We start from the raw sequence: 23,670 nt of genomic DNA on the forward strand, positions 1-23,670 counted from the left end.
CCTTCTTTCCACAGATGATTAAGTTCCTAACTCAGTCTCCCATAGATCTTGTTTTTTATCCCCATGAACACTTTTTGCCTTTTACAGTTCATCTGGATGCTGCTCTGTTGTCACAGAACATATGCTGTTGCTGCCAACATACTTTGATTGTTCCTGATCACACAAGGAGATTATTGAGTGTTTTATCAAATCAGACATCTGATATCCTTCCCGCTTTTAATGCTGTTCTCAGCATTCAGCAGGTTGCCTTTCAATAAAGTCACCAAGCAGCTTGTTTTCCCCCATCTCTCCAGGATCCAGTCATTCTTTATTGTAGCTACTGTTAAAATGACTATGTTTGGCAGGAATGAGAGAAGTAGAAGGAGGGGAAGACGACAAATAAAGTGGATTTCACTGAAATATCCCTGAAAAGCTGCAAATTGACATTGGAGACAAGTCATAATAGAAGGCATTTGTTTATACAGTCCCCAGCAGTCTGGCCCACCTAACTATCACATTTCGGGTGCCTGGTTAGCTACCTAAAACAGCTATCTACCTACTTTGCCAACTTATGGCAACATAATAAGATAGACTATTCTTTGCTGATAGTATGGCACTGTATCTCCCTCTTGTAGTAGGGATCTGTAGGTAGATTCATATAGGTTTGAATATTCTACACAAGAAGGGAACAGGAATGTGAGTCTCTTTCTTCCAGATGAAATTTAGTGCAGCGGTAAATCTGCATTGAATGGCATCCCTGAGTCTTTACTTCCAAAGATCTCTTAATCCTTGATCCATTATTTCAGCCATCCAAACTTGGAGCTTTTCAGATGCTTGATGTAAACCCATCCTCTTTCCCAGGCATCATCGCTGCTAATGCCCAATTGGAGAAGCATGAATGGTTCCTCTTTCCTTTCCTTCCCTTTGCATACTTTCCAATTTTGCATATTTTCCCCAATGACATTTTATGATCCTGGTATCTGGAGGGCCATCTTTGCCCAGGCAGTTCACAGGTCCAGTAGCACAGCCAAGAATGAATGAATTCAAAGTTCTGGCTATCACAGGGTTCAGAGAACAAATGATTACCCAATTAATGACTGATGGTGGGATAATGGGAAACAGGGCCAGAACCAGGATCTGGATATGCCAGGGTCCTCTGAAGATAATATGACATCTTTTTAAAACAACATTATTTTAATTGATTTCAGTCTGAAGCAAGGGGATTAGATAGGTTCATGATAATGTATGCTCACTACACTAGATAATTCATTATACATTATATATATATATGTATGTATGTATGTATGTATGTATGTATTACATTTTTCTACAACAAAGCAGTGTATGTTTCCAATGAATTTGTTTAGCACTAGAGCAACAGATCTAATTCCACATTAGTCATGTGTCATGCAGTTCTGTGATTTAAGAGAATTTTAAAAAGATTGAGGAATGGAAAAGTGTGTGCGCCAGACAACCTGTTCTCTTTGTGTGCAGTGGAAGATATTGCATAGCCAGTACAGAAGCAAGAGTGCCAGGCCAATCTCTATGTGGAAGTCAGTTAAGGTGGTAGTGTCTTGTATAGTAAGTATTTGGAATTGCCAACTCTCATCCTCACCCCCATTTTCCTGCCAACCTACCAGCCATGAAATCCTCTTATCTTCGCTACGTTTTCAGGACCAGGAGCATGTGTGTGCATGTGCAGAGCATCAGTGATGGTGTCTGGGCAGGTGGGCAGAGCTTCCCGCTGCCGCCACTATTGGTTCACCGAACCCAGGTGAACTGGTGGAATACCACTCTGCTGCAACCTACATATTTGTTTATCAAAGCTGTCCCAGCATCACTATAACTGCTATTCTTTTGACTTTTGGATCTCCCCATTCCCAGTCCAAACCCTTGCTAATCGCCAGAATCAACTTGATGTCATCCTATCCTTGTCTAGGTCCCTTTGGTACATGGGACCTGCTGAACTGGAGTGATGGAAATTTGTAGTCCAATAGATTTGGGAAATCATTGTTTGGTGAAGGTTAAGTAAGTGCACAACCAGTCTGACAACAGCATCAGGAATTACAAGACTCAGAGTGGTCAGCATTCAAATCCTTTCTCTATACTTCCTAAGTCCATCTGCATGACATGTGATCTTCAAAAATCTGCAGCAAGGAACGCTCCTCCAAAATGGTTGTCTGTCACAGAGAATTGATTCTTTCTATAATCTCTCTCCCCCTCTTCATCACCCACCCAAACCATCCACCCACGCACCCAAACCATCCACTCACCCACCCACCCACCCACCCATCCATCACTTTGACTTAATGGGATGTTATTTAGATTGAAGTGTAAAATAAATCAACCTTTTATCCCCCAAAGAGCATGGGACCAACAGTTCCAAATTCCATCAGTAAGAACATGAGGCAGGGTAGCAAAGAAGCACATTCCAGGAAGATGTTCATCTCACATATGAACAAATTCCAAGAAGAGAGAAAGAGAAAGAATGCCTAAAGTGTAGTACTTTCGTATTTCTTATAAACTTTAACTTCTCCTTGAGGAGAGAGTCTCTGGGTGATTTGGTGTACAACCTAAAGCAGAGGCGATAAATATTTCCTGGTATTGCTGTGTGATGTTCCCTATGGTCCTATAGGAACCATATTCAGCCATCTTTGCAAGATCCTAGGTTTCTTGAGCTAATCGACACTTGGCTACAAAGTTCAACAATAAAAATGGCAATCTAGTTAAACTCCAAGAAGCTGACTTATCACTGTATACTCACCTTGAGAAAAACATGGAATTATATGAGGGAATGTATTAGTTGAATTTATTCAGAATTGTTCTCTCTATTTAGCATCAACCTTATTCCTAGTGGCCTCTGTACTAGACCAGATTGGTTAGACCAGAGTCTACAACAAAACAAGTATTCACCTAGGTACACATGAGAAGGTAATAAAATAATTCAGCAGTACACTCCTGTCTCTTAGGTCAATCCTAATCAGCATAAAATTGAACCTGGATTAATAATAACAAACATATATTGAACCCCTTAAATATTAACATCTAGGGCAGGTAAATTTGCATCAGCATTTATAGTCATAAAAATGAGTAGAAGAAAAAAACCACCAGGGTAATTTATAGAACAGAAAAATATCAAACTACCAAAGTTAGTGTGTTTTTGCTTCACAAACTCTTTTGTTACATCTTTTGGGATGTTTCTGTCTTTTGATTTCCAAATGACAGTAAAAGCAAACCAAGAAATATGAGTGTTTCTTCAAGGATACAATTTTTATCATATAGGTTTGAAGCCCAAGTCATTTTAGCAACTGCAGTAGAAAATGCATTCTCTTCATTATAGCAGTCCCCGGATTAAGGATGCATTCTGTACCTGAATCAGTGGTGGGTTCCTACCGGTTTGGATTGGTTCATTTGAACCGGTAGTAGTATGGCAGCCTGGGTCACTGGAACCAGCAGCGACCCAGGCCTGCCACGCCCCAGAACAGCTGCAGAAGAATTTTGATTGAACTGTGCATGCACATGCATGCTCAAAGCGTGCTCACGAGCAAACTGGCAGTAGTGCTGACTGGAACCTACCTGAGTCTATCTTTAATCAAATTTGTATGAAAGTTGAAACCTGCATTTACTAGGCGGCCTAGTACTAGAAATAGTGGATAACATTCTCCTTTCTTGAGCTGACTAATCACCAAAGCCACAAATATTTTCCTAAACTGCTGAAAACTGCTGAAAAGAGTATATTAAAAAGTTGTAGCTTCAGAGGTTCCCCGAAAACATTGTGTAGCTTCAGCGGTTTGTCAGCTTGAAGAAGGAAAATGCTAATTGCCATTTTAGTAATAGGTAACCTGTTTGTAAGAAGTAGTTGTCCATGTCAGGCATTCTTAACCTGGGGACTACCTTTAATGAAGTATCAGAAACGTCTCCAGCATGTGCCCACTAAAATGAATAGGAACTATATTTTTGCCTAGTTCTTTGCAATTCATTTCAATAGCTTTGTTCACATGATACCAGATAAACCAGATAATCTCATTTTAGCTAGCATATCATTGGCCTAACCAGAGGGGTTGGTTTGTAGTTCAGCCTGTTGTACAGGCCTAGGAAATGGAATGAATTGAGTACGCAGTTAATGCATAAATGATCATGCCAACACAACTGACAAGTCTTTACTTTCATATTTCTTATGGTCTACTGATATGATTTATTTATTTCTCACTCATGTTTCTCTAAAGGTACCTAAACCAACCAGTTAAACAGCTGCTACTTTATATTGCCTCTCGTTTAGAGCTAAAGGTGTTACTTCTGTAAAGTGGCTGTCTTACCCACCTACAAGGCTTTGATGAGCCCGTCTATGTACATCTAATCTTCAGCTGCAAAAAGATCCAGTCTCTGGGGCTGAGGGAATTCTGCTTACTTTTTCTACTGAGCAGCTGATTGATTTGATCAGATGTCCGTATTTATTACATTTATATGCTGCCATCTCACTATCAAGTGATTAAGGGGGCTGTTGTTGGGGGATATCTACCCTTTGAAGAAGGCAAGACAAGAAACAAGAATTGCTAGGGGTTGTGGAACATATTTTAAGTGCATTTAAAGTATAGGGCATGGCTTGGTGGGCGAGGTGTGGCTTGGTGGGGGTGGCAGGGGAAGGACTCTGTAAAATCTCCATTCCCTCACCACTCCAGGGAAAGATTACTGCAAAATCCGCATTTCCTCCCGATCAGCTGGGACTCCGGAGGCAGAGAATAGATGGGGGGGGGCAGTCAGAAGTGGTATTTGCCGGTTCGCCCAACTACTCAAAATTTTTGCTACTGGTTCTCCAGATGCTCGGAACCTTCTGAATACCATCTCTGAGGTAGACCTCAACTCACGACCATAATTGAGCCCAATCTTTTGTTGCTAAGTGTGATAGTTGTTAAGTGAGTTTAGCCCCATGTTGCAACCTTTCTTGCCACAGTTGTTAAAGAATCACTGCAGTTGTTAAGTTAGTAACACAGTTATTAGTCTGGCTTTCCCATTGACCTTGCTTTGTCAGAAGAGTTACAAAAGGTGATCAGATAACCTCAGGACACTGCAACTGCCATAGATATGAATCAGTTACCGTTTTGGAGAGAGGTAGCTTCCTTGCCAGCCATTCTGTCACGCTTTGTCACATAAACAGAGAGTCAGATACCCCAGCCATAAATGAGCTGGTGATAAAAAAAGTTTGATCCTTTTAAAAGTAGGACAGAAGTTACTAGATTACATTGGGATTGATATTGAAGTTTGCAACCTGCCAAGAAGTTGGAGTGTTCAGGAAATTGAAAGAGGAATTTGTGCTTGAAAAACAGTTATTTCTGTAGAAATGGGTAAAACATTTAGTCAGCAATTGCCCCGAACTAGTTTGAATTTAAGCTTTTATGAGTTGCTGTGTGGTAGAAAACTAAAGGATGCATTTCAAATTTAAAGAACACAGGGTTTTCTGTTTTCTCTTTTGAAAAATAATTTTTGCTTATTCATTTCTTGAAACATTGGTTTACATTCTCAAAGAAGAGCTGAGACATCTAGTAATGTGGCTCTATGCTGTTTGGTGCCTATATGATATTTGAAATTGTTTCAAGTTTTGCATTTTTACTTTTTATCAATCCTTGTAAAAGTAGCATAAGCTGTGAGAATATTACCCCTCTCATACATTTAGACTCGGACACATCAGGTGAAGTGTCCCCTAAAAATAGGTGGCAACAGCAGGAAGTATTCAAGTAGGAGGCGGGATTATTGTATGAAGACCCAGAAGGATCCTGGAAGAGATTTGAGACCAGCCTTCACTCTATGAGCTCAACCATCTGCTACAAAGTCGAAAGACAGTTAAACACCTTGTGCACATAACAACAAAGGCAATCTTTCAAGCGGGGAGTCAAGGTTGCATTACTGAGCAGAAGAATTAGATGTAATTTCTGGTAATCATGGAAAAAGTTGAAGGAACTTAGAAGAGCCATGAAAATAAGTTCAGAAAATTGAGTTGTAGGTAACCAGGAGATGGAAGCAATGAGATACATCCAATAGCTCTTTACTGCCACCTGATGGCCATCTAGATTTGTGCATTCCAGATCTAGTAGCCTGTTAAACTCTTAGTCATTACAACAAGGGATGATAAACCAGTGAAATTTCAATCTGACATGATATGCAGCGATAATCATCAGCCATCTTTTTTCTATCGTCACCTATAATCTCTCAACCAAAGGACTGAAGGAATGAAATCCTGTTAATGTATGATAATCGTATCCTTTAGTAGGAGAACCTTGATCTTGCTTGGTAAGAAAAACAACTGATAATGGATTTTTTTGTTCTTATTAGCAATAAAATATCAAGGTATCTAATCTTTAGCCTATATTACACAAACAAAAGTTCAAAGGCCCATGCATAGAGATTGGACTACAGAATAGTACCAAGAAAGTTTAAAGGGCTGGAGGTAGGTGTAGCTGGAAAATTGGCCAAAAACTTTCCTTCTGTTTAGGCCTCTATGCAACTATGTCTAGCATGATACATGTTCCCATTTGCATTCTGAAAATGCGTGGAAACAACAACAACAACAAAAAAGCAGCCAATTATTATAGATTTGCCAATGTCTGTGATATGGAGATGGTTAGACTTACAAGCATGTGGTTGGTGAAGATGAGCCCAGAAATTTCACTAGAACTATGTTATATGCTATATTAGCCTTGAGTAGTGTAAAAACCTAAACCCAGAACCTTCTTCTAAGGTAGGGGTGGGTTTCTACCGGTTTGCACCGGTTCCGGCAAAGCGGTAGTGGCAATCCGGGTTGCAGAACTGGCAGCAACCCAGGCTGGCCACACCCCCGAACAGGTTCCCTGGCCTTGCTGCCATTGCTGCCATGTCTTTTATTAGTTTTTCATGGTCTTCATGCATGCGCAGAACAATTTACAGTGAACTGCGCACGCGCGAAACGAACTGATATAAACGCCGGTAAGAACCAACCCCTGGTAGGGATACTATATCGGGACTGTAAAAACCTAGAGGAAACATTAGAGCAGGGGTGTCAAACTGGCAGCCCACAGGCTGTATATGTCACACACAGGCCACGCTCACCCCAGCTCTGCGAAGGGAAAAAACATCACGAAAAGTCACATGACATGGCCAGTTTGACACCTGTGCATTAGATGGTGGTAAAGACTTAGTTTTTGATATACATTTGCTGTCATCTAATGGTCACTCTTATTTTTTGCCACTGTATACAGGAAGTCCTTGTGTTACAACAGTTCACTTAGTGATTGTTCGAAGTTGGAACGGCACTGGAAAAAGTGAATTATGATCATTTTTCACATTTATGAGCATTGCAGACTCCCCATAATCATGTGATTTACATTCAGATGCTTGACAGCTGACACACATTTATGATGGCTGCAGTGTCCCGGGATCATGCAATCCCCTTTTGCGACCCTCTTACAAGGAAAGTCAATGGGGGAAGTCCGATTCACTTAACAACCATGTTACTAATTTAACAACTGTAGTGATTCCATTAGCAAATGTAGCAAGAAAAGGTCGGAAAAGGGGCAAAACTCACTTCACAAATTTCCCCCTTAGCAACATAAATTTTGGGCTCAATTGTGGTCATAAGTAGAGGACTTATCTGTATACCATGCCTATCCTAGAATAGAATATGATATTCTCCAGACTTTTTTTCCCACTCAAAGCAAATGGAGAAAGCCTCTTCTAAGTGGAATCTGCATGCCTATTTCTATTTAAAGCTAGAATGTAAAGGTGGACAGATGACCGGGAGCCATTAGTGCTTAGAGGCTTGCCACCAGGTGCCTTCAGCTGTGCTAAGAGGCAGGTGCATGTGGTCACCAATTATGTAGTTAATCCACTTGTCCCTAGTTCTTTGTATCACCTGTTTTAAGAGATGCAAACCTGGCAAATGGCGTTGAAATCCTGCTCCATAGCCTGCAAATATTATATTATAGCTACAATTTTTTAATCAGAATAACCGGCCTGGCCAAAGAATAATTTTGAACTGTGCACTGATGTAACCTGACTCATGATTAAGCAGAGGCAGAAAATATTTCCACTGGATGAGATCTTTAATAATCATTCCTACCTTGTAACAATAATAACAAAAAAAGAATCATCTTCCAAAGTTCAAGGTTTCTTCTATGCGTGATTATAGTGCTATACTAAAATCTAACCATCAGGTGGCACTGGGTAACTTTCTATTGGGGAAGCAATCACCTTTAGCTTTTGTGTCTCTCTGGTCATACACTATATATTATTATTGCACTGAAACGAAAGCCATTGCTGAAGGACATAACAACTGCAGCAATACCTCTGATGAATGGAAAGACTTGCTCACAGAACATATCGTTTGTCCAGTTTTATGGAGGGACCACATAATTTTTAGCAGAGCTTAGCAATCTTTAAATTACCAACATCAATGAGATAGCTTTTAAAAAAAATGTTTTAGGTAGTCTACAGGAGGCTACGAAAGTGGCTCAATATTAAATGGAGCTATTTGAAAAGGTGTTCTGGATGAAGATGGAATCTACATGTCTTAATTAAAAGATATCACTGTAATTCTGGCATCCTAGAAGAACTATTAATAGGACAGGACTTACAAGCAGACTAGGGCAAAAGAAAACCAAGAAAGAACTTTATACTACATTGTTGTTGAGTCCAGTTCAGGACTCAGAATCTATTGATTTGCAAAGCGAATCCTGACACTCACTTGGCTGGCACTTTCATGCCGTTATAGAACATAGAATATGAAAGTTGGAAGGGACCTTAGAAGTCTTCTAGTCCAGCCCTCTGCTCAAACTGGAGACCCCATATCATTTCAGAAAAATGGTTGTCCAGTCCAGGTTTTTGAAGGCCTCCGTTGATGGAGCACCCATTGGTTAATTGCTTTCACTGTTAGGAAATTTCTCCTTAGTTCTAGGTTGCTTCTCTCTTTGGTTAGTTTCCATCCATTGTTTCTTGTCTTTCCTTATGGTACTTTTGAAAATAGTTTGACCCCCCCCTTATCTTTGTAGGAGCCTCTCAAATATTGCAACACTGCTATCATGTTCTACCTGTTCCTTCTTTTCATTAGACTACTAGACATACTCAGTTCCTGTAACCAGTCTTCATATGTTTTATCTCCAGTTCCCTAATCATTTTTCCAAAGTACATGCTCTTCTCTGCACTCTTCTGAGAGTCTCAACATCTTTTTTGTATTGTGGTGATGAGAACTGGGTGCAGTATTCCAAGTGTGATCTTACTAAGGCTTTGTAAAGCAGTACTAGAATGTCATGTGATCTCGATTCTATCTCTCTATTAATGCAGCCTAGGATTGCATTGGCCTTTTTGGCTGCTGCCGGACACTGTTGGCTCATATTTATGTGATTGTCCATTAGGACTCCAAGATCCCTCTCGCAGTTACTAGCATTAAGCTAAGTTTCACCTAATCAGTTCAGTTCAGTTCAGTTTATTGTATTTATATGCTGCCCTTTTCCCCCGAAGGGGACTCAGGGCGGCTCACAACTCAAACCAGGGAAGGGGGATACAGACAAAAAAATTAAAAAACAAAGCGTAACAATACATAATTTAAAATACACAACAGTCATACCATTCGAGACAGGGGCAACACTCTTTAGCCCCAGGCCTGTCGGAATCTATACCCATACAGTTGGTTTTTCATACCTAAGTGTAGAACCGTTTATCTATGTTGAATTTCATTTTGTTAGATCATGATCCATCATGTATCACCTATCCCTCAATAGAATTTTTAACTATATAACAATCTCCAAACTGGTTCAAGAGCCTTCAGATTGAATGTTGTGAGAACCAAACTAGGCCATATGAATGGATACTATATCTGAACATGCTTTGATTTTTGTCCACGGATCTTTGATTTCCTATTTCTATTTGCTTTGACATTCCTGCTTAACCTTGTTTGTACTTCCCAGGCCTTGTCCAATCATTGGCCCTAAGTTAACATCTATCTCTTTCTAAAACATTATCAGAATTATGGTTCAACCATGGGACAGAAACAACACTGGTTACTCTAGAAATGACCTTCACCAGGACTTTGATTTGGAGAAATTCATCCCTCCTGTTCCTTTTGGACCTCGTGGTGACTTTTAATGTCTTGAATATTATTTCTTTCTGCCTGCAAGGATTGGGAAGAGGAATCACTAGGTCACATTGGTTTAGCTCATCACTTGAATGATGGTTCTAGTCAGTAGCTATAGGGAAACAGCACTGAACCCTTCCAATATCGGACACTATAGGTCTTAGTTCATGCTATTTAATATCTGGGTGAAGATGCTGGGAGAGGTCATTTATTAAATTGGGATAAATCAATATTTGTATAACACTCAGCTATATATTTCTACTCATCCTAGAGAGGTAGTTGATGTCTGAAACTGTTAGAAGGGAAGATCCTTGAGATGCAATGGATTTTATCTGCAGAACTACTAGCAATGAATAGTTGATCCAGTCTTTGCACTTCTGAACTCCTTCCATTATCTCAACCAATGTAATACAGTGAATAGGACAACTGGCCTTGAAATATATCTACCGGTATATATTAACACAAAACGCTTGCTTTATTCATAGGTCTAATTCTCAGATTTTCCCCTCCATATGTGATGGTACATAAAGATACTGAATCTCAGCTCAAATATTGGTATCATAGGCTCTGTGATTAGCTGGTTGAGGGGTATCTCTCACTCAAGGTTATGCCATAGCAAATTGGAAGGCCCTGACTCAGCAGCTGTTCTGCTTTAGCTCCCTGCCAGTTGCCCTGCAGCTCAAAAGGATATTTTTGATCACTTCTGTGCTATTTATACTGTTTATGATTCTTATATTCTGCCCTTTCTTGAAGGAGATCAGGCAAACATGTTCAGCTCATAATGGGCCTGCAAGGCAGCTTGTATCAGCCAGCATCACAGCTGATGGCAAAATTGAATTCAGATTTCTGATCTTCTAGCCCAGCACTAGTCCAGGCACCATAGGCAGAAGGGAAAATGCAGCCCTGAGCTAGTTCAAAACCTAGCAATGCTGTCTTGTTTATAATTTTGTAGTTAACTACCTGTACAATTTAATTCTTTCTTATTTTCAACCATAATATTTCTATGGGGGTAGCATAAAATTCAAAAACCCATGCATAGCACACACAATCCCAATAAAGGTTTTTTATTATCATCAGAAAAAAAGAAGTGTATTATGGCAACAGAGAAAAGGAACTGTAGATTAATGAAAACTTGCATTATAGTTCCTAAGGGGGCCACAAGACAGACATCTTGGTGTTTTCATATGTAGCAAACATTGCAAAATATCAACAAACTATTTTGAAGATACTTGCCCTATTTAAATTGTAGCACTGAAACTTAACCTCTTCTTTGTCCTCTTTGTCTTTGTTTCTTCTACAATGCTGACAGCTCTTTTGGATGGTAAGTTTCTGGCAGTACCAACACTGGGAGAAGGCATATTTTTACCATATGATTACTGGAATCTTAGTGGACTTGAATTGCTGCATGGATTATAGAAAATCCCAATTTTAGATAATTCCAGAAAAAGAAGGGACCCCCCCCATTAATAGTCAGATAGCCACCTCAATTATTATAAGCATTTTGGCATTGTGGCTACACTCAGCTCCAGCCACATGATATAAGATTGTTGAAACTGTAGTTCAAATCATCTGAAGGGTGCCATGTTGCTTATTGTCAATTATTGTCCTCATTTGAACCGGCCTTCTTCCCTTTTAAAAGCTCAGATTACATTAATTTCCTCTAGCCTCATTTTCTTAATATATATTGGAATGACAACTTCCAGAATTCCTGTATTGTATAGGATAATGTAAGGGATTATATGGGATAATGCCGACACAACTAAAATAGGCCAAGCTGCATGTCATACAAAGCAGTCATGAAAGCAACTTTGGGGACAAAGAGTAGGCAGGGATTTAGATTAGGAACAAGTGTGGCATTCCCCCTATAGGGCTGGGAAATGTATTTCTGAGTGCTGAAACTATCTGCAGTCTTTTGGGTTAGATGGTTCTGCCACCCCCAACTTTGCAGGCCTACTGTGCCTGACATGCCCATGGTGCTCTCACTAGGCAGGAAATGCAATTCTAACCAAAAGTTTTTGTTTTTTTTACCTTTGGGTGCCCTCTGGGCAACCTGCTAGCCTACTTTCCCTCCTTGGAAATGCCATTCATACTGCTTGCTCAATAAATATCATAATCTTAATGACAGAGACTGCTGCCTCTGTCCATGGTGCTGAAATGTCCAGGGCTAATCACAGTTCGGTAATGTAAAGCCTTCTAGATGTGGCTGAAGTGATCACATTGATATGAAATAACTGCATAATTTATTTAATTTAAAGCTACCACCACCACCACCACCACCACCACCACCACCAAGGAGGGTTCTGGAGACAGAGACAGAGATCACCTTTCCTGTCCCAATTAGTAGCTCTTGCACAGTGTCCCTCCATAATGTTTGTACTTTTTCATATTTCAGAAAAGACCATTCCCATTGATGGTACCATTCCCATTGATTGAATGTTCCCAATTGATATGAGTATAGTATTTGTTTTCTTCAGCTAATCCATAGGCCCTCTTATGGGAGAACAGGAGCAATAGGCCAAAAACCTGCCATCTGTTGAATATTTTTTAACAGACAAGGAGAGCTTTGAATTAGGAAATAACTTGTCCTGGAGATGAGGACATCTTTAAACCTTGACAAGAAAACATAAAAAATAAAGGGGGAAATTTTATGGACTCTTGTCAAAAATGTCTGCACAACTGTTTTGTACACAAGCAGCTTTATGAGAACCTTAGGCCTATACCGTCGGAGCTCTTTCTATGTGGGAAATTATTATCTTGAGTCTGTTTCCTCAGGATAGTTATCCTGTATGATTTTTCCCTGCACAATATATTCACTTTCACTGGTAGATCAGCTCTCTAATCATTATTCGGTTACCATATTCTTAACCAAGGAGATCAAGGCAATATCACCTTTTGTCACATTTTCTCTCCCACAGTTTTCATCCTGATAATAATTCTGTTATTTACTCAAAGTTGGGCCCATTCACAAAGAATAACCGTCTGAATAATTTAGGGGTTAAGCATTGGGGCTGAATGGAGTTCCAGGTGCTGAGGATTTTATAAGCCCACAGTTCCAAGCATCCTGTGCTGAGGTATCTTTTTATTCATCTCTGATCCTGTTATAATGGTGTACTATAATGTTGTGGGGATTTTGTGACCCCCAAGAGCACAGCATAAATAGTATTATGGTATTATGCTAGTGTGCTGTGCCCATGGGGGCTACAATCCCCCCCCCCCAAACATAGAGACCAAAAAAGACTGGTGGATACATGCAGACCACAGTTTCTTTTTCAAGCAATTTATACAGTAAGAGTATGTCACTTCAGGGACTAAACAAATCTTCAAGATGTTGAAAAGGAGCTCATTTCTTCTGTGGAAATAAAAAAATAATAGCACAAATGTTAACTCATCAGAAATATAGTAAGAAACTACAATTGGGCAATATTTTAATTAAGATCAACTACAATAACATAAACTGAAAAGTTTGTACACTTCTTCTGTGTCATACTGAATCTCTGGCATATGTGCCCAAAGTGGCACATGGAGCAATGTTGCCTGGCACACATGGCGTCACCCATTCCTCTTCCGGGTTTCTGGCATGCATGCATGTGCAGTGATCAGCTGGCCTTTGTATGTGCAGCAGTGCCGGAAATCGGAAGAGCTGGTCTTTTGTTTTCCGGAGTGAGCATGTGCGCTGGCTAGCTGATCAGCATGTGTGCATGTGCAGCAGTAACTGGAAGACTTGCTGCCTGGCATGCATGGACGTGCTGGAAATGGGAATATCATTTTCCAGCATGTGCATGCCCCCTGGGCAGCTCCTCTTCCTGGTTGCGGCTCAGACGAGAGTGTAGGGCTCCGTTTTTGGCACTCAGTGCTGAAAAGGTTTGCCATCCCTGTACTAGTCATAGGTAAAAGAAGATGTGTGGCTTATATCCAAAAGCTAACTGATTTTTGTCTCCTAAATTTATAATTTTAGTTGTCAGTATTTGGGCAGATATCTAGTTTAGAAAGAGGAAAAATGGTGCAGCATTGCACATGCTTTAGAAAGTTGTTTTTTTAAAAAAAAAATGATTCTGATTAGAAGATCCTGAAATTATTGACAAAATTCATTGGCTAATGGATCCTGGTTAATTGCCAGCCAAGCATCCCCAACAGATCTCTCTCTTGCAAATATCATTTTTCTTAATGACAAGGTACTCAGAAGGCAGTGGGCTGAGGTTTAGCTTCCTTGTAAATTCTATTTCCTTTCTATGCATCACTTTTTCTCAGTAATTTAGGTCTTAAAGACAGGTAAAATGAATTAATGCTTGTTTATTGTTCTTTTTATTCTTGGCAAAGGACAGTTCAGATAGATCTAATATAGTCCAATTGATGAAGTGCTTTGATTTTTTTATTTGAGATTTTTATAGATTAAAAAAATAATTTCATGGTAGTTTCTCTCCATGGAATTAAATCCCCCAGCCCATTGTTCCACTTACATATCCATATCCTCTTCCAGTTCTTATTAATAAAATATAAATAAGTTGACTTATTTTTTTCTAGGTAAGAAGGATGATAATAAAGCAATCTGCTTCTTGCTATTAAAGTCATACAAATTCCCTAGAATAGTTCACACACCAATAAGAGCAGCATTTGGTTGAAGGTTGATGGGATGACTATCTCACTATATTAATTATCTCATAATAAAAGCTTACTGTTGTATTATTGTAGGTGACTCAGAGATTACTGATATGGAATGATTTCATGTTTTATCATCTCATGGTATATTTCTTCTTCCACATATCCTTGTTTTTTCTCTTCTTTTTTGCCATTTTTCTGGCAAGAGAGCCATATGCCACACAGTTGCATTAACTCCGAGGATTTTATATGGTACATCAAAGGTAAAAAATCTGAAAATGTGATAATATATGCCAAAGTTTTTGCATTACTGCAAAAAACAGGCCCACTTTCTACAGACCAAGACAGAAGAGTAGTACATAGATCATCCAGTTTCATGGTTCTTTTGACCTGGATGAGATTAAGCTTCTTGTGTCTGGAGCAGTTACACGTGTCTGTTAATGGACTTGCTCATGTTGATGACAAATCTCAAACCCTTCAAACTGTCTACACCACTGGTGTCAAACTCACGGTGTCACATTGTCGCCATGTGATGCTTTGCAACATTTTTCCCATTCACAGAGCTGAGATGGGCATGGCCTGAGTGTGAGTGTGGCCCACGGACTGCCAGTTTGACACCCCTCGTCTACACATTGAAATGCCACCATCAGTGTTGCAGTGTGTCCTGAAATAGATGTGTATGAGATATTCTTTTGTCCAAAAGCTATATAATCTAAATCAGGAGCATGATTTTGATTCTGTCCAAATATGGATGAAGTATTTAGACCATGCTGAGCTTCAGACACCACATAGCTGTAAAATACAGAACAAACCCTATTTAGACTGTAGATTCTATCTGTCCAATATGAAATTCTCAAGCTATATCTCATATATTTCTGCACAAATTTCAATGTTTGTCATTGGAATTTTCAGGAATCCAATTAAAAAAACCACAACCCTGCTTCAACCTAACAAAACATATATGAAAAGGCTTGGCTTTTCATTGTCACCACTCCACGTAGGTTCTAGGTATTCTGGGAATGCTCTAGGAACTGCAAAGGGATAATCCAAGCAATGAAAGTCATTTATACAGTAAAGAGGGATCCATCCCCAGCACAGAGGGCTCACAATTTAGAACCAACGGCAGGGATACTGCAAAGGGAAGGGAAGGAAATGGAGGAAAAGGCTAATACTGAATGAATATGCAATTATTTCAATTACATATGCATACAGGTTTAGTTACAAAGCAGGATATTGTGAAAAGTACTGTAGCAGATTACATTTAAAAAATCTCTTTCCAGCAGTTCTAGGAAGTCTCTTTTACCTTAGAAAACCTCAGTCAAGTTAATCAGTGCTGGGCTACACAGAAGAGTAGTTGGACTTGAACACAATAAGGAACAGTTTTCCTATTTCACAGCTCATGAATCCAAGGAAGGGTTGTGCTTATGTCTGATGAAGAATCCGGAAGGGTCCTGCTTATGACTGATAAAGGATCCAAAAACATCGTCCGGTCTTTCCTACCTTAAAGACTAGTTATGGGGGTGGGGGTGGAGGTGGCTAGATTATATTTTTTTAATAAAATGGAATTACTTATAATTATATATCACTTCAAACAAAATGGGACAACATAAGAACAATAGCAAAACAAAACCCATAATGTATCACAAGCACCCAACTCATTGTAAAACATAAGATGATTGATGATTATGGTAATGATGATTTCTCAAAAATTAATAGTATTGCATTTGATTAATATGTTCTTGGCAGAAATTCTATTACCTGAGAGCTGAAAAACCTCTGTATTTTGGTGTGCACTCAATTAGAAATGCACCAAAGATGCAAGAGTTTAATATTCAGGCAGGCTAATCTACAGTAGAACAAAAAGTGTTTTTTGTATTGCAGTTGTAAATTGTGCATGATATTTTACCCCAAACTAGCATTCTCCAAATAAAATATATTAATCTCACAATCCACAAAAGCATAGAGTTGTAATGTAACCCAATGGGGAAAAGTGCATGACAGGTTTTATTCATTTCTTAGATTTATATGGCTACTCGTGTAAAAGAATATAACTTCAGGTGGATAACAACATTCAAATTGTGATAAATATGTGAAAAATAAAATCCAGATTTCCAGATTTCATTTAAAAACACACCAAATACTCCAAATAAGGTGCCATAGGTATCATATATTAACTATACAAGTGTTGTTGTGCATGACAACTCCCATATTGGGCAGTGATGACCTGGGGGAAGAGCCATGTCTTCATAGTTTTCCAGGAGGCTAAAAGAATAAGGAACCCCCAGATCTCAGGGGAGAGCTATTCCATAGGGCAGGGCAGGGGTGGGATCCTACCAGTTTAACAACCGGTTCGCTGAGTGGGTGCTTTGCACACACGTGCAGAAATCACCTTCTGCATTACTGCTGGCGAGGAAAACAGGTGAGGCATGGCAATCCACTCTGCCATGCCTATCAGCTGGGCTTCAGAAAAGGGAATATAGGTGAGTATAGCACAGGAGCAGACAGGTGGGCCCAGCTGAAAGTCAGAGTGAAACGGTTCGCTCCCAGCTGATAGTCGGAGCTACCGGTTTGCCTGAACCTGTCTGAACTGGTAGAATCCCACCCCTGGCAGGTATTCCTCCAAAGAAGGCACACTTTCTAGGTCCACCAGATGACATTGTTTAATAGTGGGGACCTAGACCATGTTTAATCTATGTGATCAGGAATGGGCAGATAAATGAGAGGGAGGGGGGAGAGAGGGAGAGGGAGAGGGAGGAGAGAGAGAGAGAGAGAAAGAGAGAGAGAGAGAGAGAGAGAGGGAGGGAGGCAAATATCCTGGGCCCTTGTGATTTACGACTTTAAGGATGATAACCAACACCTTGAATTGCGTCAGGAAGGAAACTGGGAGTCTTTAACTCATGGAGAAGTAGTGTAACATAGGCAACATCTGGAGCACCCAGAATTGAACAGTCTGCTGCATTCTGGACCAACTGAAGCTTTCAGCTAGTCTTCAATGTATAGTGCATTGCAGGAGTTCAATCAGGAAGTCACTGAACAATCCAGGAATAGCAATAGCAATAGCAGTAGACTTATATACCGCTTCATAGGCCTTTCAGGCCTCTCTAAGCGGTTTACAGAGAGTCAGCATATTGCCCCCAACAATCTGGGTCCTCATTTTACCCACCTCGGAAGGATGGAAGGCTGAGTCAACCCTGAGCCGGTGAGATTTGAACCGCTGACCTGCTGATCTAGCAGTAGCCTGCAGTGCTGCATTTAACCACTGCGCCACCTTGGCTCTAACCACTGGGCACAACCAGTGTACCATATAGATCTTCAAAAAAACTTCCCTAGCCATATCTGCTACTCTGGCTCTAAAACCCAGAGCCATTCCATCTTCCTAGGATTGAGTTGAAGCTGGTTCTTCACCATCCAGATATTTGCTTTGCCTAAGCACCTGAACAGCCTCACTTGCCTGGCCTGAGGTGGAGATGTACAATTGGGTGTCATCACCTTACTGATGATATCTTACCTCATGTCACAAATGACTTCACTCAGTTGCTTTATGTAGATGCTAAATAGGAGCTTGAGACAACCAAGCCCAGAGGCACCCTACATAAGAGAGGTCCAGAACTAAATGTATCTCAGAGTTGAATGTCAAAAACAGACTTTTAATTGGAAATTAGTAACTGGTGTCAACTGTTAAGCACCTGCAAAGTATTCTTCCTTTTTTAGGTGTATATTAGTAATCCCTGCTTTTTGTCCTGCTTTTCTATAAATAGAAGAGAAAAACTGCACTCAGATCTGCTTACAGACCAATCAATTGCAGTATCAACAATAAAACCAATAAACATAGACAGAAAAGAATAAGTCTCAAGGCAATGATAGACGCTAAGCTGCCTACATTACTGAGGGATCAGTATGCAAACATTTTTTTTTATGGGGCTGCCTTTGAGTCAATGTTGAGTCAATGTTAACTCCTGGAAACTGCCTGAAGTAATCCTTGCAGTTCCTTCCTATGACTGGGAGAGGGTGACAGGCCCAAAGTCACCCAGCTAGCTTTGTGCAGAACTTGAACACATGATCTCCCCGTTTCTAGCCTGATGCCTTAACGACGACATCAAACTGACTCTACATGCATAGATATGTTATATGCATAAGGGTGGTTAGAGTAATTTATCCTTTGAATTAACTTGCTTGGGATCACTGACGACTTTCCACCTTCCAATTCCACCACTTGAGCCATGACTCAGTTATCTGAGCCATCTCTAAGTGTTTGATGATAGACCATCATAGCCTGGATTATGCCTTCCAGAGACCACCTGAATGGATGAATCTGACTTTCCCCAGAATATTAGTATAATAATGTTGAAGCTAGTTATTACTTCTTAGTTCCTAGATCATTACTTGCAAACTGAGCTCAGTCAGCATACATTATGATGGAATACATCAGGGGTTAGTTCCTTTCCTTCCTTGTTTCTGCCACAGCATCAGTGAGTCCAGTAATATAGCAGGCACTATCATTTACTTGGGCTTAAGTGCCCCCTAAAGCAAAGACAATAAGTAGGCAGCTGGATTCCCCATATGCTGTCTTTGGATCTGAAACAGTTTTATTTTATAAAGCATGTGAAACGTCCTCCTTTGTATTCATAGTTATTGTCTGTTTTGTGATCAGTTTGATCCACATACTTAAATTTCATTATGATTATCTCAGAATTTATTATACATTGCTTACTATGCTCCAGTTAGATGAGTTGGAAGTTAAAGGAATGCTTGCAAGCAATGAATCCCATACAGTGCCATTTCTCCAGTCTACCATACAGTAAACAATAGTACAGGGCGGGGCATAACCTTTTCCTAGGGGGTCACAGCAACACTTGTAATAACAACACAAATAATTCATACACCATTCGAAAGCCCATCAAAAACTGAGTTTATTGACACGATTTAATAGTCAGTATGACCACCATTAGCCCTTCGAACAGCATTCAAACGAGGTGGATAAGAACACAACAAATCTTCAAACAGTTCCGTTCGATTTTCCAGATTTTTCAACACAGTTTCCAAATTCATTCTCAAAGTTTCAACCGAATATCGATTTTGACCTTGCTCCTGAATCATCAGAGCTTCCAGTTCATCCTTAATTATGGCCCCAATGTTCTCTGCCGGATTGAGATCTGGCGAATTGAGATCTGGCTCCAGCATCGCGAGCCTCTCGAAAGGCAATGCATTTTATTCTGTCAATGATCCTTTGTTCTTCCGAATCGAATTTTCCAGCCATTCTTAAAGCAAATTTAACATTTAATAGCTCATTCAATTCAGTTTTTTATGGGCTTTAAAATGAGGTGTCGCGGAAGTTGTAAACTGCTGTCGATCTTGCTGTGACCCCCTAGGAAAAGGTTATGCCCCGCCCTGTATAGTCATAAGTGTATATGTGTAGGCATATAGAGCAGAGCAATGCCATTCTAAAGAGAAGCAGATCACATGCAAACTGCATCTTTAAACAATGTAGGGCATCCTATTAGCATGAGTTGATGCTCCAGTCCAAAATATCTACAAATAAACATACCATTTCTTTCCCAATATAGCTCTCCAGAAGCTCCAGCTTCAGTTTGCAAATGAGGACAAGCTCACTCGGTGTGAAAAGATCCCCCTCTGCACACACACATACACACACACACACACACACACACACACACACACTCCTGAGTCCAGCAAATACCTTATTACAGTTGTCATGGAAATTAGAAAAGTGTGCCTGTTTGAATTTCCTCTGTGCCAGCCTCCTTAAACTCCCAGCTTTTGCTAGATTAGAAAGCCTCTGGCAGGCTAATGCAGGCACCACTTTCATTAGAGGACGGGGAAGCTTAAGGGGCAGCTTTTGCAGGCCCTGGGGACAGAGGGGCCACAACTGAATGTGTCAGGTATCTTTAAACTGGAGAAAACCTCATAATTTATAACAAGCTCAAAAGTGTGATTGATCCATGCCATTCTCTTGAAAAGGGCATGCGACGGCTCAGCGGTTAAAGGGGCCAAGCTTGTCAACTGGACAGCTGATAGCCTGGATTCGACACCCAACAGGGTGAGCTCCCACTCCTTATCTCAGCTCCTGCCCATCTAGCAGTTTGAAAGCATGCAAATGCAATTAGACTAATAGGTACCACTTCGGTGGAAAGGTGCCCACATTTTGTGCTGGCCATGTGCCCATGGAAGTGTCTTCGGACAACACTGGCTCCCTTGGCCAAGAAATGGAGATGAGCACCATGCCCAAAAGCTGGATGTGACTGACAGGGAAAGCTTTATCTTTTTATGCTCATGAAAGCTTTACCTTGTTAGGACCACCTCCCTTCACCTCCAAATTCAAGTGGGAGAGAAAGGAAGGTTTTTTCCCTTCTTTTTAAAAGTACCCCATCCAATTGAGGTCTGTTTTACTTTCTTGTAAACTGCTGGGATTTGCATGATTGGAACTTAAAAAAGCTTAATAGTCCCTTCCTTAAGCTGAGGACATTCACAGCACCAAGTGGTCCGAGGACTCCCTGCTGATCAAGAGCTCTAAGGATTGTGGGAGAGTGTAGCATTCTGGTTTCTGGGGGCTGGAGGAAGAGCCCTTTTTCATTTTCCTACAGCTAGGCAATCCAGCGGGGCTGGCTGGATTCTTGCTGCCCTCCAGAGAAGGGAGACCATAAAAAGGTAGAACTGTGGTCCTCTTTCATCTGTTGAAAGAAATGTCCTTCTGGGTTCAGCTCCAAGTGGGGAAGAAGACACTGGAGACATGGAGGCTGCTTGGAAAGATGGTTTATTGTTGGACAGGGCCACATGGCTTGAGCCCTGTACAGAAAAGGTGATCACATGCTTCAATGTAGGTGGAGAAGAAGAGAAGGAGTGAGGAAGGGGCTTGCTAGGCTTTTTATACCCTGTTTAGTCCCACTTCTCTGTTTCCTGTTCCTGTGTAAGAAATGTATTCTGATTGGTTGTCAGACTCCCATGGTGCCATGCAGGGGGCTACTCTCTTGGTTGTTTTGAATACAGGTATGAGTTCTCAGATGCCATGTGGAGAGTTGAGTAATATCCCTTCCGCCTACAGCTGTAGTGGAGAAGTCTTTATTATGTAAAGTGGGCTAGCCTGGCCTTCTCAATGGCCTATTGACAAAGTGTGGATGGGCAGGAAGCTACAGGCAACTATTCTGTCTTTTAAAGCATGTTTCTTTCTTTTCACATCCAGAGAAATATTCTGCCTTTTCAATATTTCCTAGGATATTTCATTTTTCTGGGAGAGGGCTGGATGATAACTTCCCACACATCAAACACTCAGCTTTCTCACAGCCTTTGTTCATAGCTTTTGGCTTGTTGCTTGGTTAAATGTTTACACAGCTGAGAATTGAACGGAGATCATTTTGTTGCATAATTCCTCAATGTAAGAAATAGGTCATGAAATTGCCAATGTACATGAAGAACTTTTTAAGGGAAGACAGATGGAGGGAAGGAGAAGAAGTGGCAGGAAGCACGGGGGGGGGGGGCAGGGAAGGTGGAGAGGAGGGGAGGGAAAAGCAGAATTCCTTTGAAAATTATGCAAGAAGGAAAACAGTGTTTGGCCTGAGAATGAATTATTTGGACTGGGCATTCTGTGAGAGTGTGTGTGTGTGGGGGAGGGGATCAGGAAGGGAGTGTCTGCAAGTGCAGGGGAAAAAGTCTGGATTTTTTATGGATATGGTGGGATAAGCAAAATCATGGGTTAGGAATTCCCTTTCTGTACGTCCACCTCTTGTTTGATGGGGAATTCTGGAGAACTGGAAAGCTTGCTTTGTTATCTTTTTGGCTAGACCTAATAAAGGCATCATCCAACTGTAGAGTTTGGATTTAAAAAAAAACCCCTAACAATGATTGCTTTCTAAAGCTATATTGCATTTCCCCCCTGAACGCTTGTAACTTTTACTTGCTTTTCCAGATTATTTGCATTTTCTGCAATTGTCAGCACTTGACAATTGTCCTTTGCTTTAATTCAAAGTGAAGGACAGGGTTGAGCCATGACTCTCCAGAGACAGCTGGCTGTTGCTGCTCATAACCATCCATGTCCCGATTCCACTGCCATTTCATCTCTCTTTCATTCTCTCTTCTCTCTCCCTTCTCTTTATTTCCCCTTCATTATCATCCTCCTCCTCCTCCTCCTCTTTGTTCACCATGTTAGCACAGTCTCCGCATCTTAGCACCACAGAGAAAAGCAGCTTGATGGTTGTGGCAAGATAGTGGAATTTAATTCCACAGCATTTTGATGTAATACTCCATAAAACTGAACAAATTTGCTGAAGCCCAAATTCCATCTCATTATGCAGTGTTGCTGAGAGAACAGAATCATTTTAGATTTCAGGGTTCCAAGACTCACCAGGAGATGTTATAGAACAAAGAGAAAATAATAACTGGTTTGGTGCCACTTGGTGTAATTGATCTTTCATCTCCATCTTCCTCTACAAAAATGTGTGTTGTGGTGTATTGGTGTAATTGATGTTTGGAGCCAAATAGCAAACATATGTTTGAATTGAAGATATAAGAAAAATTAGAGGGACGGAAGAACATTTTCTTGAGAATGGCCAAATTCAGGAATGGCCTAAATCAATACCAATGGGCAGTGCTAAAGGTGAGTTTATGAAATTATTGTTAAAAATAGTAATCTCCTATCTTGCATCTCACAGGTTGCAGAGAAAATGTTCAGATATGCTTTATTCTCTTTTATACTAGATCCAAGTAAGTGGCAACATCTAGATGATCTTGTCTGATTTCAAAAACATTAAACAGGGACAGAATATGTAATAGATGGGAAAGCACCAATGAAGGTCAGGGTTATGGACCAGACAGGGAAGTAAAGAAAACATCCTGTAAGAACGTAGTGGTAAATCACTTCCATAGCTTTGCCAAGAAAACTATACAGACACATTCATCAAGTCACTAGAAGTTGAGCTTGACCTACAAGATCTTACCCTTCATACCAATAGAAATCCATTTCCCAAGCCACAGTTCTCACTGTT

This window comes from Thamnophis elegans, chromosome 2 (assembly GCF_009769535.1).
Source record: "Thamnophis elegans isolate rThaEle1 chromosome 2, rThaEle1.pri, whole genome shotgun sequence".
NCBI lineage: Eukaryota > Metazoa > Chordata > Lepidosauria > Squamata > Colubridae > Thamnophis > Thamnophis elegans.